General features: G+C 38.6%; 1 long non-coding RNA gene across 1 annotated transcript in view; it reads left to right on the top strand.

Moving 5' to 3' along the window:
• LOC132238514 (uncharacterized) overlaps window positions 1-16,695 on the top strand; it is an 84,207-nt gene that overhangs the window by 29,041 nt on the left and 38,471 nt on the right. Inside the window, exon 3 of the long non-coding RNA XR_009453812.1 lies at window positions 15,736-15,893. This is a non-coding gene — a long non-coding RNA (uncharacterized LOC132238514). The remainder of the gene's footprint in view (window positions 1-15,735; window positions 15,894-16,695) is intronic.

Genomic DNA, 16,695 nt, shown 5'->3' with positions numbered 1-16,695 from the left:
AATTTTTTAACTTTTTTCAAAATTGCTAGAAATGACAGCTTGTGTCACTGAGTTATTTTAATTGAGTAACAAATTTGTCATTTCTTCCATAGATATTTTTGGCTAAGGTCTTAACCACTTAATGCCCTTTAATAACTTCTAAAAAGTCATTTAAGGTTTCAAGGCAATTCTTGTTGTACTTCTACTTTTTAAGGACTAATATATTGACTTTCAACTACAGTTTGTAAATATCTGAGGGGCATTTCCCTTTACTTCCTCCCAGAGTGATCTTTAAGCTATATTTAGGGAGTTTCTTTTAAAAACTTTTTTCTTTCTTTTAAACCGAGCAACAAACTTGGATGCTGGCCAATGCTGCCAAGTAAAAGTAACTTTCTTTTTACTTATGGTGTCTCATTAATGGTGAGATTTAATGCTTGAACAATAATTTTTAGTTTACTTTGTAAATAGTAGCAGAAGAGATTTAAAAATTTCTCCTTTTTATTAAGCTTAAAATTTACTTTTAAACAGCATTCTTTTTGGCTAGTGCTCATTTGCATATGCAACTTGATAAGGGTGGCAGTGTAGCCTTTTTAAAAACTTTAGTGAGATTTTTATGACCCTTTTACAACTTTTTCAAATAGTTAACTTTAGAATTTATTTCTCTCTTTTAAAATTTCTTTTTTCTCTTCTTATCATATATATAACCTTCATAAATTTTATACTTTCAAATTAGTCTTTAAACCTTCTTTTTATGTCCTTTAAAAATGCATTTTTACTCTAATATTTTCTTTCTGTTATTAACTTGTATATACCTTTAGCTATTTGCATAGAATTTTTTTCTTTAAAATATATGTCCTGCCTTCTAGTATTAAAACTACAATATTTAAACCTTAATTTTCCAATGATAATTAAAAGTAAACAGCCAGCATTTTTTTAAAAAATATATTTTATTGATTTTTTACAGAGTGGAAGGGAGAGAGATAGAGAGTTAGAAACATCGATGAGAGAGAAACATCGATCAGCTGCCTCCTGCACATCTCCTACTGGGGATATGCCCGCAACCCAGGTACATGCCCTTGATGGGAATCGAACCTGGGACCTTTCTGTCCGCAGGCCAACCCTCTATCCACTGAGCCAAACCGGTTTCGGCAACCAGCATTTTTTAGATTGGCATTTATCAACACACCTTTTGTAATTATTCTAAAAGATATCAATTAATTTGAACCGGTTTTTATATTAAAAATTTGGTTCAGACTATAGAATTAATCCTCTTTTTTAATTAGACCATATTAAATATTATATCTTAGGTTGAAATTTTACTGTACAGACTACAATATATTTTGAACTACTAATTTCTCTAGAGAAAATATAAGAATTATTTTTCTCAAAAATGAATTTCTAAACTTTATGCATTCTATATAATTTCTTCTAACTTAATTTGAACTTTAAACTCTTAGATGCCTCAAATTTTAGGTGGCAATTTAAATACTTAGCATTTCTCAGATTACTAATACTTTTATATTTTTAAGGATAATATTTCAAATAAAATACTAGGCATATTTAATTAATAGATTCAATTCTATCCTCTAGATTTTTCATATTAGGCGAACTTAGATGAATATTTTAGTATTTTTGTCATTTTTAAATACCTAGATATTTAATAATTTTTATTATTTAATTCAGCAGTATTCTAAAGTTTTAAGTTATCAAAGGCTTTGGAAAACTATATATGAGGCTGGCAAAAAAGTCAGAGGGAGGAGGGAATGGGCCTAAATGTAAAAGTGCCACATTCTTCCTTAGAGATAATATTTTAAGGTTGCTACTGCCGGCTTCTCCGCTTTTACAGGGAGAAGAGTGACTGGGTTTTTATATACTTATAATTATTACTGAGAAGCTTTGCCACAAATTCTTTATTTTAGTTATATCTATATATTTATGTTTTAACAACTTTGAGATTTTAAAGCCAATTACTATCCAACGCATTTTCTTTTGGCAAATTTTGTAACAGAAATAATTTACTGACTTTCAGTGGCTTTAATGTTAAAGTATTATCTTATTTTATAAAAACAGGAATGCCTCCAAGATTTTTGGGAGGCAACTTTGGAATGAGGTACATTATTATTCAAAAATTACCATTATTATGGAAACATTAATCCTATTGCCCAAATACAGCCTGTATATTTTCTTGTGTCATTTTTGCCATCTTTTAAAGAAAAAAGTCTTGGGTTTATTCTGTAGCATCCGTGAAGAGATTGGGGCTCGATAAGTCACCCCAAATTGGGTGGGGCACCTGCATTTTCTTAAGCTTGCTTTTCTCTTCGTCGGTTCAGAAATCCCAGATGTATCCCTACATTCTGAGAAATGTTTCATTTGTCTAAATTTCAAATGACGGACTGGAAAATAACATGGCAAAAATGAGAGTTTTAATAACATTCTTGGGAGTAGGCGTCCATTTTACAGGATCGCCAAGAGACCTAGTAATATTTCATTTATTTATTTATTTATTTATTTATTTATTTATTTATTTATTTATTTAATGAATCTTTATTGTTCAGATTATTACAGAGGTTCCTCTCCCCCCGCCCCCCCATAGCTCCCATCCACCCAGTTCCCACCCCACCCCATGCCCTTTACCCCCAACCGCTGTCCTCATCCATAGGTGTAAGATTTTTGTCCAATCTCTTCCCACACCCCTCACACCCCCTTCCCCCTGAGAATTGTCAGTCCACTCCCTTTCTATGCCCCTGATTCTATTATATTCATCAGATTTTTATTCACTTGATTTTTTTTTAAAATATATTTTATTGATTTTTTACAGAGAGGAAGGGAGAGAGATAGAGAGTCAGAAACATCGATGAGAGAGAAACATCGATCAGCTGCCTCCTGCACATCTCCTACTGGGGATGTGCCTGCAACCCAAGTACATGCCCTTGACCGGAATCGAACCCGGGACCCTTCAGTCCGCAGGCCGACACTCTATCCACTGAGCCAAACCGGTTTCGGCATTCACTTGATTTTTAGATTCACTTGTTGATAGATATGTATTTGTTGTCACTTTGTTGTTCATAATTTTTATCTTTACCTTTTTCTTCTTCCCCTTCTTAAAGAATACCCTTCAGCATTTCATATAATCCTGGTTTGGTGGTGATGAACCCCTTTAGCTTTTTCTTGTCTGTGAAGCTCTTTATCTGACCTTCAATTCTAAATGATAGCTTTGCTGGGTAGAGTAATCTTGGTTGTAGGTTCTTGCTATTCATCACTTTGAATATTTCTTGCCACTCCCTTCTGGCCTGCATAGTTTCTGTTGAGAAATCAGCTGACAGTCATATGGGTACTCCTTTGTAGGTAACTAACTTTTTCTCTTGCTGCTTTTAAGATTCTCTCTTTGTCTTTTGCCTTTGGCATTTTAATTATGATGTGCCGTGGTGTGGTCCTCTTTGGATTTCTTTTGTTTGGGGTTCTTTGCTCTTCCTGGACTTGTAAGTCTATTTCTTTCACCAGGTAGGGGAAGTTTTCTGTCATTATTTCTTCAATTAGGTTTTCAATATCTTGCCCCCTCTCTTCTTCTGGCACCCCCATAAATCGAATGTTGGTACGTTTGAAGTTGTCCCAGAGGCTCCTTATAGTATCTTCATATTTTTGGATTCTTTTTTCTTTTTTCTTTTCTGGTTGGGTGTGTTTTGCTTCCTCGTATTTCAGATCTTTGATTTGATTCTTGGGATTCTCTAGTCTACTGTTGAATTTCTCTATATTATTCTGTATTTCAGACAATGTATGCCTAATTTCTGACTGGTTCTTTTCCATTTTTTTGGCATTCTCATTAAGATCCTTGAAGGTCTCACTAAGTTCCTTGGAGGTTTCTAGAAGATTCTTGAATAACCTTATAACTGTGGTTTTGAACTCTATATCCAGTAGTTTGCTTTCCTCCATTTCTTTCATTCGTGACATGTTTCTTTGTCTCTGCATTTTGGCTACTTCCCTGTGTTGATAGAATGGCCTTGTGTGGTAGGTGTCCTATAGGGCCCAGTAGCTCAGCCTCTCCAATCACCTGAGGTGGACACTCTTGATGCACCCCTTTGTGGGCTAGGTGCACAGCCTTGTTGTAGTTAATCCTTGATTGCTGTTGGTATCACTGGGAGAAATTGACCTCCAGGCCAATTGTCTGTGAGGACCCGCTGTGTCTATAATGGAAGAACTGCTGTGCTGGAGACACCCTTATGGGGCAGGACTTGCTTCAGTGGGGCTTTGGTGCTCACTTAAGAGATATCAAGTAGGCATAACATGTTCTCAAAAAATTAGGGTTGGCACGCAGAAGAATTTTGAGTCAGAGATTTTATGGGTTTTGGCACGCACTCACAAAAAGGTTGCCCACCCCTGGTTTAGAATAAAGTTTCTTCCTTTATAACTGAATTCTGCCCCATTAGCCTGGCTAAAAAAAGACGTTCCCACCCTACATACAGATTGCGATTTCTGCAGCTGGCTGTGGGCTTCGCACACAGTGAATTTTCCCCACCTAACCAAAAAATTCTTTCCCACCTATCCAGTGAATTTCTTCCCCACCTTGCTGGTGAAACTTGGTTTTTCACTCTAGGTGAATCTTCTCCAAATGTCCCTCGTCGAGGTGCCAGATGTGAGATGCCATGTCCCGCATGGTTTGGGTTCAGGATCTGGAAAAGGACCGTGTGCAAATGACGAGACTAGACAAGAAATATGAATTTGGAAATCATGGGGTGCCAGGAAGAGAGTCCAACTCTAGGGGAAGGACTTCGCTGATGCCCAGGCCCTGCCAACCTTTTATTCAATTTTAGAGAGACATATTGTCCTTAGGCAGGCAATTCCAGTAACAGACAATCTTAAAGGTCAGTAAATATTAGTAAAGATTTACTTTGAGACTATTTGGTCAGGAAATTGCTTGAGCACCATTGTCTCAATTAAACAATTGGTGCATAGATTTGGCTCTTGCCAGAGCTCAAGGTCCATTAGCATTCCGGTTCTTGTTTACACTTTTCTGATAGTGAAGACAGTGGGTAGCTTCAAACAGTCTGACTTTTGTTCTTTTGTGAAATGGCAGATAAAAAGTTTCTATTTCACTACTATCAGGTCAAATCCAAATGATTGTTTTTTTGTTTTTTATTTTATTTTAAAGCTGAGCCCCATAGATCTGCATTCTGCATTTAGTGCTAACTAATGAAATTTCAGAGCCTGGTTCTGAAAATACAGAACTTTAAATTAAAAGAAAAAGCCTAATAAAGGATGAAAAAGATGTTTCCTCTTTACTGAAGCTACAAAGGGAGACATCCTTTCTCATCTTAAAACTTGGTATCAGGATTTAGTGAGGTAGGGTCTTAAATTTGAACTCTCTCAGGGATAGCAGTCTTGTTTCCTATGCTATGAAGATTTGTACAAATATTCACAACTGCTACCAGCTTCTTCTTTCTCATATAAGCTTAACATTAGAATTACTATTTAAATAAAGGAGTCTTGTAGATACTAGAGATTTTAGAAATTGTTGTCAGGTTATGTGAACATAACCATCAACGACACCTGTAATTCTGTCTCCTTGTTAAGATTTGTTAAGATGGTCTTAATTTGTTAGCCTGGTAATAATGTTGTAATGGACACCTAGTTGTATAAACATTATCCAAGTGGTTCTGTCAAATTAGAAGAGGATCTTTGGTTCTCTCCTATTTGCACAATGAACAAATAAGTCTACTGTTCTAGAGTCCTTCAGATAACAAAAGAGTTTTAGTCTTGTGCTATTTATATTTCCACATGGCTATCCATTTTCCTTGGCACCATAGACCACAGTGACAATTTATCAAACCAAGAGTTGGTTTTATAACATATTTCATGTCTAATACCTGAGTGCCATTCAAAACATATTACCATTTCAGTATAATTCACAACATGGATCATTTCTATGTTCTTCAGAAACTTTGGGAAGGGAGAGGAATATTTGGTAACAATATAAAAAGGCAAAGTGGCTATTTCTTTCATTTAAAAAAAGTTTATTCCCTACCTCCAGACACAAGGCCCAGGAAGACAATATCCCAGAATATTCTCCTAAATATGGTGAAAATCTTTTTACCAAAACCAAAAGTATTGTCTATATATTACCATAGTATTAAATTTTTAATAAATCTATTGGTGTATAGAGTAATCACTTCTAGGACATATAACAGTGGAAAAAAATAATATTCTGGAAGGAAACTTTCCTCAGATCCATATGAACTCTGTATTATCCTTGAAAGTGACCAAATAGACAATAAACAGGACAAAATAGAATGCAGAAATAAGCTCACACATAGAGGATCACTTGATTTATCACAAAGTTGCCAATGAAATTCATGGGGTAAGGTAGGGCTTTACAATATATGGTACTAGTTCAAAGGATATTTGCTTTTTAAAATTGGGTAGATATTATCAAACTATTCACCAGAAAGCTTATACAAATTTATACTTTCACCAACATTGTTGAAGAACACCTTGTCGTCTGTTCATATAAATGTTCAAGGATGTTTGAAAAGAATGGATATTATGTTATTGAGCACAAAGTCCTATTTCTATGTGTGTATATAATGCGCTGCATTTTTTCAAGCAACAAGTATTTACTAGATGCCTCATACATTCTAGGTACTGCTCTAGGTCCCAGGGATTTGGCTGCAGGCAAAGTGGCTACTTTCTTAAAGCTTACATTCTTATGGGGGAACGACAGATAATACACAGAAAAATAATGTAATGTTATAGGGTTCTAAGTGGTATGAGGGAAAAACCCAGGAGGGTAAAGGGTTAGAGAGAAACTAGGGGTGATGGCTCTATTTCAGACAGAAGAGTCAGGAAAGGCCTTTCTGCAGAGGGCACCTGCATGATGAGGAGGGAGCTGAGCAAAGTTTGAGGGAAAGTGTGTGTCTTAGGCAGAAGCTCAGGGAGTGTGAAGACTCAGGTGTGGCAGAGACTCAGAGAGGCCAGTGTGGCTGGAGAGTGTAGGAAATACACTCAGAGAGGTAGATGGGGCTAGGTCATGCTGGGTTTGTTAGCCACAGCAAGACATTTAGATTTTATTCCCCAATGTAATGGGATGCCATTGAAAGGTCTTCGGCATTATTGTGGCGTGATCTGATTCACACTATGGAAGATTAATTTTGATTGCTGTAGGGGAATGAATTAGAGGGGGAAGAAAGGAAGCAAAAAGACCTTCAGTTGTGCCAGAGAAATAGTAGTTTGGACGAGGTGGTAGCTGCGGAAGGTGTGAAATATGCGGCATATTGGAACAATCTGTATGATATAACAGGACTTGCTGATGGTTTGGATGTCAGGAGTAAGGTGGGCCTAAGAGAAAGAGAGGAATCAATGGTGACTGCTAGATTTGGGGCCTAAATAACTGGGTCAGTGTTAGTACCACCAACTGAATAGAGAAGACTGGGGAGGGAGGCAATAGTGGAAGAAAAACAGTGGAGCGTATAAGTGGGACAACCCAATGCCCATCAGTAGATGAATGGATAAACAAAATGAAATATCTCCATACAATGAAATCTCATTCAGCTATGAAAAGGAATGAGACACTGATACATGCTACACCATGGCCAAACCTTGAAAACACTGTGCCAAGTGAAAGAAGCTATACACAAAAGGCCACACATTATATGATTCCATTTATTTATCATTTTTAAAAATATATTTTATTGGTTTTTTTTACAGAGAGGAAGGGAGAGGGATAGAGAGTTAGAAACACTGATGAGAGAGAAACATCGATCAGCTGCCTCCTGCACATCGCTTGCTGGGGATGTGCCCGCAACCCAGGTACATGCCCTTGACTGGAATCGAACCTGGGACCCTTGAGTCCACAAGCCGACACTCTATCCACTGAGCCAAACCAGTCAGGGCTATACGACTCCATTTATATAAATTATCCAGAATAAGCAAATCTGTAGAGTCATAAAGGAGATTAGTGTTTGCTGGCGGCTCAGGGTGGGGAGAGGAAATGGGGAGTGACTGCTTAATGGAGGTTTCCATTAGGGGGTGATGAAAAAGTTCTGGAGCTATCCAGTAGAGATGGTTGCACAACATTATGAATGTACTAAATGCCATGGAATTATACACTTTAAAATGGCTGCAGTGGTAAATGCTATGTTATATGTATTTTACTATAATAAAAAAATCTGACACAACAACAAACATTTTAAAATGTTTGTAGGTAAACTCGAGTTTCATTTGGGACATATTAAATTTATGGTGCTTATTAGACATTCACATAGAGCTGGATGTAGGAGTCTGGAGCTCAGGGGAAAACCCAGGACTGGGGAAATAAATCTGGGCACCATCATAGTAGGTATGGTGTTTAAAGGCTGAGGAGGCCTGGGAGAGACCACCTAGGAGGGCAGTGTAGAGAGAGAAGAAAGGGAATACTGCGTCCTGGACTACTGGTACTGTGAGGTCAGGAATAGGAGGAGCCAGCAGAGCGGAGTGGGCACACTGGCCCCACAGAGCAGTAGGAAAGTCAGGAGGGTGCAGCATCTCTGGAGCCCAGGAAGAGAGTGTTTTGGGGACAAGGGGTGGCACACACATCATTGTTACTGAGAGATGGAGTAAGATGAAGACAGTTCTATTTTGTGTGATGGAGGGCCCTATGATCTTTACAAAACTGCTCCCAGTGGTTAAATACATTACTGTACTCAAAAATACTTGCATTAAAAATTTTTTTTGGTCAATTTCTGAAACACATGTATTAAAGTTTTCCACTTTCATTAGAGATTACAGATTGAACAATTTTAATTTCTTCTTGTATTTCTAATGTCTTGCTTTTTAAATGGTTAATTTCTATATTAAGTGAATAAAGGTTCTTGCCTCTTACGTCTTGTTAGTGAATTGTAATTTTTTTTTTTCCATTGGGAAATAGCCTTCTTTCCCTTTAATATTTTAGGTGTCTCTTTTGTAAATGGCATATATATATTGTTTTTACTACAAGTCAAAACTCATTTTAATATATATATATTTTTTTATTGATTTCAGAGAGGGGGAGAGAAACATCAATGATGAGATAGAATCATTGAGCCTGTGCAACCTGGGCGTGTGCCAGGACTGGGAATTGAACCATGACCTCCTGGTTCATAGGTAAATGCTCAACCACTGAGCCAAACTAGCCAGGTAAAACTCATGGAACTTAACTCATTCACATTTTTATTGTTAATATGTTTAAGTATATTTGTGTTATCTTGGTTTATGTTTTCTATCCCAGTTGCTTTGTTTGCTATTCTTTCTCCCAGGCTACAGTTGTTAGATTGTTTTCTTTGTTCCATTTGTTTTCCTTTAAGGTTGGTAAAGTTAAGTATTTGGTTTCAGTTATTTAGATGGTTAATTTAACATTTGAACTCTCATGGTTATACATGTTGTTTCTTATCAGCATCTACAATTAATCCATCTTTATATATTCCCATTAAACAAGAAATTCCCATCTAACCTTCTCCTTCAGCCACATTACCTCTACAAGTGTAAGCAATTTTACCAAATTAGTTGTATTCTAGTTAAGTAGTACTGTTTTGTGTTTTTTTTGACTCACCTTTTTTCTTTTATCCAATATTATCTTTTTCTTTGGATTACTTTTTGTCATTGTTATTTTGTTCAAATGCATTTTTAAAATTAATTTATTGGTGTGACATTGGTTCAGAAAACCATACAGGTCTCAAGTGTATAAGTCAACAAAATGTCATCTGTACACTGCCCCATCCCCACCCTACCCCCCCACCCACACAAACTTCTGTCCACCTCCACTAGCTTTCCCTACCTTTCCCTCTGGCCATAACCACACTATTATCTATGTGGAGAACATATTTGTCAATGATGCATCTAATAAGGGGGTTAATTTTCAAAATATATAAAAAACTTATACAACTCAACACAAGGAAGACAACCCAATTGAAAAATGGACAAATGAATAGACACTTCTCCATACAGATTGCCACTAGACCTATGAAAAAATGCTCAACATTACTAATCGTCACAGAGATGCAAATTAAAACCGCAATGAGGTACCACCTTATACCTGCCAGAATAGCTACCATCAATATATCAACAACAAGTGTTGGTGAGGATGTGGAGAAAAGGGAACCCTAGTACACTGTTGATGGGAATGCATACTAGTGTAGCTACTGTGGAAAACAGCATGGCATTTCCTCAAAAAATTAAAAATAGAACTACCTTTTGACCCAGTGATCCCACTTTGGGCAATATATCCCAAGAAACCTGAAACACAAATTCAAAAGAATATATGCACCCCTACGTTAACTGCAGCATTATATAAAATAGCCAATATCTGGAAACAGTCCAAATGCCCATCAGTGGATGAGTGGATGAAAAGCTATGGTATAGCCCTAGCTGGTTTGGCTGAGTGTATAGAGCAGCCGTGGGCAAACTACGACCCGTTTGAAATGAATAAAACTAAAAAAAAAAAAGACCGTACCCTTTTATGTAATGATGTTTACTTTGAATTTATATTAGTTCACACAAACACTCCATCCATGCTGTTGTTCCGGCCCTCCGGTCCAGTTTAAGAACCCATTGTGGCCCTCGAGTCAAAAAGTTTGCCCACCCCTGGTACAGAGTGTCTGCCTATGGACTGAAGGGTCCTGTATTCAATTCTGGTCAAGGGCACATTCCCAGGCTGTGGGCTTAATGCCCAGTAGGGGGTGTGCATCTCTCATCATTGATGTTTCTCTCTCTCTCTTCCTCTCTGAAATCAATAAAAATGTATTTTTAGAAAGCTGTGGTACATTTACATAGTGGAATACTATGCAGCTGTAAAAAGAAGGAAATCTTATCTTTTGCAGCAGCATAGATGGACCTGAAGATTATTATGCTAGGTAAAATAAGCTAGTCAGAGAAAGAAAAATACCATAGGATCTCATTTATATGTGGAATCTAATGAACAAAATAAACTAACGAACAAAATAGAGAGGCATGTTTACATGGAACAAACTGACAGCTGTCAGAGGGGAGGGGAGATGGTGGACAGGATGAAAGAAGGAGAAGGTAATTATTTTAGAGATAGTGTGTTTGTGGTAAAACTTCTGAGGCACGGTGTGTTAAAAAGTATTTCCAATTTGCTCTCACACTTGAACATAAGTTTGCCTTAGTATATAGAGTTCTAGGTTCAAAATCATTTCCCTTCAGAATTTTGAAGATATTGCTCTGGTGTCTGGCACCCAGCATTGTTGATGAGATGTCTGATGCTAATCTGCTTGTTCCTTTGTAGATTTTATTCATGTGGAATTTTTCAGAATCATGTTCTATATCTGTAGGTTTCTTATATATATATTTTATTCTGTAGGTTTCTTAAGATTCACCAGGATTTGTCAGTGGGCCCTTTCAATCTATACATTGTGGTTTCTTCAGCTCAGGGAATTTTTTTTCATTATTTTCCTTGATGATTTCTTCTTTTATTATTTCCGTACTTTCTTTTTGGAGCTTCTATTATATGGATTTCAGATCATCTTGGTTAGTTTTCCATATTTAAGTTCTTTCTGGTATTTTACATTTACTTGGTCCTTTTTATTTCAAATTTTGGGAGATTTCTCTTTATTTTCGGATTACTAATTTGACTTTCAGTTGTACAGGTTCCATTGCTCATTCATTCATTCAACAAATGTTTAGTTAGTTCCTAGTATTATTTTAAATGCTGAGATGCAGTAGTGAATGAAGTCCTCTTACTGGATTTTTATTTTCCAACTAGAGGCTCGGTGCACAAATTTATGCACGGGTGGGGTCTGGCCAGCTAGCCCCGATCGGGGCCCATCAGGCCAGGCCAGCCGGGGGTGGCTAGTGGGCTGGCCCCACCCCCTGGTTGAACTCCCTGTCGAGGGGACAATTTGCATATTAGCCTTTTATTATATAGGATAACTCTTACTCTCTAAATGTTCTTGTTTTATGTAGGCGCAATATTCTTAATCATCCATAAATATACTAAATTGACTCTTTTTTTTTGTCTAAGATGAACATTTTATTCTGATCTTTTATTCTTCCAGGTCAAGTCTATTTGTTCCTTTTTGTTTATTTGATTCTCATGCTGTTTTTTTTGTTTGTTTGCTTTTATGTCTAGTGATCCGAGTGATTTTTTACTTGTATACGTGAAGGACTAGGTTGATTATTGTAGGCCAGTGGCATGGGTTTTATCTGCTTTTGTGTGGGTGTGCTATCTGACAGACCTCTCCTCTAAATACAGGATCTAAGTTCTCTGTACGTGGGTGGGGAATATTCCCAGGAAGCATTTACTTAAAGATGAGTGGGTGTGGAGTACACAGGTAGGTAGGACACTTTATATCAGTCGGAATTCTTGATTATAAGTGACAGAAACTGGGTCTGGCTAATTAATGCAGAAAAATATTTTATCGCAGGCTATTGGGTAGCTCACAGAATTGACCCGAAAGCTGAAAACCAGGCTTGGAAAATCAGCAGGAATCAAGGGGCCACTGCCAAGGAAACTCTTCAAAAATAGTTTGATTAGGTTATTGGTTGGTCTTTATGGGTGTCACTCCACATTCAGGTCCTGGGTGGGACAGCCAGCAAACACTCCAATTGCCAAACCAGGAAGCAGAGTTACCTGTTAGGCACCCACATGCGGTAGGCAGAAAAAATAGCCTCAAGGATACCCATGGCCTAATCCCTGGAACATGTAAACATGTTTTCTCACATGGCAAAAGGGACTTTGCAAATGTGTTTAAGTTAAACAATTTGAGAAAGGGTGAGTATCCTGGATTATCCAGTGGGCCCCACTACAGGATTCCTTAAAAATAGAGAAGCTTTCTCAGCTGTGATGAGAGAGAGACGTGACTATGCAAGAGGCATCAGAGTTGTGTTGTTCAAAGCCACTAAATTTGTAGAAATTTGTTATGGCAGCAACTGAAAACCAATACACCACACATTTACAGTATTTTCCTGCCATGGTGTTAAAGCAAGGAAGGTTTCACTCTGGTGGTAGACTGCACATTTTCTTCTTTCAGAGCTACCTTCTCATTTCCTAACAATTCCTCCGGTGCACTCCCACCCCTATCTCCAACCCTCTCCCCTCCCCATGCCAAATGCTACTGATGTTTTCATTCTGCCAGTTTAGGGGCAGGAGAAGCTTAATGGACCTCATGTTCTGAATACAGTTCTTTAATAAATTACCCTGATGGTTGATTCAGAGGCTTCTTCTGTATTGTTGCAAATGTCTATCTGAATTTGGAATCTCTCTGGATTTGCTTTTAGGTTCTCACTAGAGGCCCGATGCACAAAAATTCGTGCAAGAGTATGCCTTCCTTCCCCCGGCTGTTGGCACTGGCTTCCCTCTGGCACCCAGAACCTGGGCTTTCCTCCTTGGGCTGCCCACAGGCACCCAGGACCTGGGCTGGCTTCCCTCTGACCCTGGCTTTGTCAGGAAGGACATCTGGAATGATGTCTGGTCTAATTAGCATATTACCCTTTTATTATTATAGATTATTTTAATCATTTATTTGGTTCATTTTCTGTAGCCAGTTTTGGGATATGATTTTTCTTCACTCTTGTCAATATTGGTTCCATTTAACTCTATCTTCCAGATATTTCAAAATTTTATGACAGTAGTGTCCTTTCCAGTTTACTAGTGCTGTGTGGATTTCTTCTTTAAGAACAACATTTCCTCCTGTCAGTATATGAAAATCTTGGTGGAAGGGGACATGGTTCTATTATTTAGACTGTGTGTTCTGTACCTGGGACTCAGACAGAATTCAAAAGTTCCCTGAAGTGTGGGCCATGTGGGCCATTGTCTCAGAGCAGGCAGTGGGGGAAATGCAAGTTAATGGTGGGTTAACTCTAGGGCCATCTGGGAGGAAGCTGATGGAACACCTGATTGGGAGGATCCGTGGACATCAGGGAAGCCCTGAACAGGAAAAGAAAAAACAAAACTGAGTTCAAACCTCTATTTTTGCCCCTTGCCAACTATGTAGCTTTGAGCTTCAGTTTCTTCACTTGTAACATGGGGATAACACCATCTATCAGATAGGGTTACTGCAAGGATTAAACAAGATAATACTGGTAAAATGCTTGCCATAGGCTTGGCATACCATAACATTGGATATTTACTGAGTGCATTTACATGGATTAATCTTGTTTAATCCTGATTATTAAGTCTATTACACAGATCAGAAAACTGAGGAAGAGAGAATTTAAGTAAGCTGCTTAAGGCTGTGATCATTAAGTGGCAGAGCAGGGATTTGAACCTGGGCAGTGGCTCTGTTATCTCTGCACACATGCAATGCTACAGATTAACCTATGGGTAAGGGCTATGCAGCTGACTGCTCTTCTCTGGCTTTTAAAATTTTCTGTGCAGTTTTGAGGTAAGGAGACAGATTAATTTTAGGAATTGGGAAGAGATTGAGTCAGCAAAAGGGGACTAAGTTGCCCCAGTAATAGGCAAGCTGGAGCTAGCAATCATTGTAGGTTTTTGTTTAGTATCAGTGTTGGCTTGTTTGCTTTATTATGCATTTATTTTATGGAGGTAAAATTTGCATAACAGAAAAATACACATATCTTAAGTGTACAGCTCAGTGAATTTTTCACATATGTTTACACTGTGTAATCACCATCCAGATCAAGATATAGAAAGTTTCTAGCCCTAGAAGGGTCCCTTTTGGCCCCCTGCCCGCCATCATCTACCTCTGCCCAGGTCAATACTTGGCCTAAGGTAACTGCTACACTAACCTCTGTCATCATAGGTGAGTTTAGTCTGTTTTGGACTTCATATAAACAGAACATACAGTTTGTGCTCTTTCATGTCTGATTTCTTTTAGTTTTTTATTTTGATAAAGAACGAGTAGCTTTGCAGGCCATGAATCTGTGAGCAGATAGCTAAGAGTGTGATGCCCAAGGGCTCTGTACACAAGTACAGCTTTTTGTGATCCGGGTCCAGCTGTGGGGGATGGGGAAGAGGAAAAACCTGCCTGGGCAGGCTGCCATCTGCCTGACACCCTGTGGAGGCTCTCAGGACTCAGGGATAAACATCCCTGTACACGGTACCTGTGAAGTGAGTGGTAGGTAGTTCCTTCTATTTCTGCGGTTCCCCATGAGTCAGATTGTAAGATGGGACAACTGTGTAACTTAGCTTGACAGTGGCACCTTCTTTGCCCTTTTGTAGCTGCGGTGCAATGGAGACACTGAGTTGCTCTATACTCTTGGGTGCAGGAAATGTCCATGCCTCCCTCCAGCCTCTGGGGAACATATCATCCCAGGATAGAGGCATATTTGTCTTCCCCGTGAAACATTGTCTTCCATCTCCACCCTTTTGGGGATAATTCCAGCTTCTTTTCTGGAAGAGCCAAGAACTCTCAAAGTCCTGGTTGGGGCTTTTTGCAGAATAGCTTTTGAAACACAAAGAAGTTCTTAAACCTCTTACACCCTAGCATAAGAGCATCCTGCATCTTAGAATAAGCCAAGTTTCCTTCTAGAGAAGAAAAAAGGAGAAAATCACCCTTTCCTTCTGCCAAATAAGTCCCCAATAGACATAAGAACAGGGCACAAATGACTATGTCAATAATCTATCCTGTCCCCCTGTCTGTGTCTCACCCTCTGCTACTAACCACAGGGAAACCTGGCAAAATCACACGGCAGTCCTATTGGCCCGTTTCTTCAGCTGCAAAATGATGCTGATGCAAACTTAAAAGGACATTGCCATTAGTAAATGAAATTAGCTATTTGTAAAACTTTATTCTAGGGTTCTAGTAAGTATATTTTCATCTTTTTTCTCTACAGGAGGAATCACCTACCTGTGTGGAAGTGTGAGTATCTGACTTGGATGGCCCAGATTACAGGGCTCTGAGAACAGAGAAGTGATGCATTTTGCCAAGGAGGTGGAGGCAGGCTGGCACCTGGAGAGCCTTTTCTGCCCTTTTCTTTATAGCTCCAAGCAGGTGAGTGGTATAACTTAGAAGGCACTGGGAGGTACCTTCGTGGTCTCAACAGTAAGGCACAAACCTGACTGACCATTGGGATTGCATTTCTTTCCTAGCCCCTGGCTTTCTCCTACCCTGGCTAAGAATATGACTCAGTAGGGATGGGGGAGATGAAAATATTTATTTTAAAAATCTTCAGGTGATTCTGATGACCAGTAGGTTTAGAAACTCAAGCAGAGATGCTCACAGACAGATCAAAGCTATGCAGAGATGCTGAATGTGGTTTCCTGGGAAGGAGCTTGCAGGTGCCACTCTCCTGCCCCGAGTGAGTGCCGCCTCTGTAACAGCTCGCTGAAAACATGCTGAACCCTATTTTTGCCTTTTTTTGTAAAAGTGAAAATCCCCTTCAGATTTCTTCCTGTTAGCAAAAACTGGTACTAATGTAGGTCTTTTGTAAAAAGCAAAGTGGTATAACACGAACTTTTGAAAAGCGGGGGACACCCATATGATTTCCTTCAGTTTCTTATTGTCTGTGCTGGGCAATTCCCATCCAATTTTCCCCACCTCTTTGTCACTGTTTCATCCTGATAAAAGTGAGAACCAAATTTGTTTCTTGAGCTAGTTTCCAAATGACTCAAGTAGAAGTCTAGGAGACGTGGGGCATATTCAGGAAAATACCTAGATATATCAGATGCATTTACTAGTAGATACCGAATTGCAGGCCATTCTCATAGATCTTTTGCAAACAATCTGGAGCTTAAAGGGTGTCTTCATTGCCCATATTTTTGAGAAAAGCTGAATACTGTCTATCTGTGCTGGT

The sequence above is a fragment of the Myotis daubentonii genome, chromosome 7 (genome assembly GCF_963259705.1).
Source record: "Myotis daubentonii chromosome 7, mMyoDau2.1, whole genome shotgun sequence".
In the NCBI taxonomy this organism is placed as follows: domain Eukaryota; kingdom Metazoa; phylum Chordata; class Mammalia; order Chiroptera; family Vespertilionidae; genus Myotis; species Myotis daubentonii.
This window is presented reverse-complemented; position numbering and strand designations above follow the sequence as displayed.